Below are 740 nucleotides of genomic sequence, written 5' to 3'. Positions count from 1 at the left end.
ATTATATAATAATTTTTTTGTATTATATTAAATATAATAATAAATATATATTATATTGTAATAATATAATATAATATAATATAATCGTAATTTTTAATTATCTACAGCAATTCAGCCTCATAATTTATTAAAGGCTATTGCTCTGATTTTGAAACGAGCATAGCTACTATAATTATAGTTTACCAAATACTTAACTGTTGGTTCCCGAATCGAATTCGAGTGCGGAAGCGTGGGGAAAGGCGGATCGTGTATAACAAAAATTTTCATAAAACTTTTGAGATACTCTATAGATTATATTAATTTATGCACGAATAATTTAATCGCATTAATTTACATCAAGAATTCAATCCGAAAAAATACCTAGAAGCCGACTCGGATGATAACTTGAATTCTTTGACCACGAACAGTCCTTATTCCAAGTTTGTGTTTAGAATACCAAAGTCTTCCACGTCAATTCCTTGATTCCACGTAGACGTGTGTGTGGGCACACGTGAGACAAAAACAAGTTTCTTAAACACTCGAATTTCCACAAACACCAACGCATGCACGATGTGGAATTTTTGGAGAAAAAATTTTCTTCTCTTTTTTGCTCTATGAATTTTCGGCCACACTAACTCTTAGGGCTGAAAAATATGTTTCAAAAATTGTGTCAACAATTTTCTATCATTCTCATATTTAAAGAGTAGAAGTCAAACTTCTAAACAGAATCAAATCCCTATCTCCAATTTTGAATTTTGAAA

The sequence above is a fragment of the Morus notabilis genome, unplaced genomic scaffold (genome assembly GCF_000414095.1).
Source record: "Morus notabilis unplaced genomic scaffold, ASM41409v2 Scaffold241, whole genome shotgun sequence".
NCBI classification, from domain to species: Eukaryota; Viridiplantae; Streptophyta; class Magnoliopsida; order Rosales; family Moraceae; genus Morus; species Morus notabilis.
Note: the sequence above shows the minus strand (reverse complement) of the source record.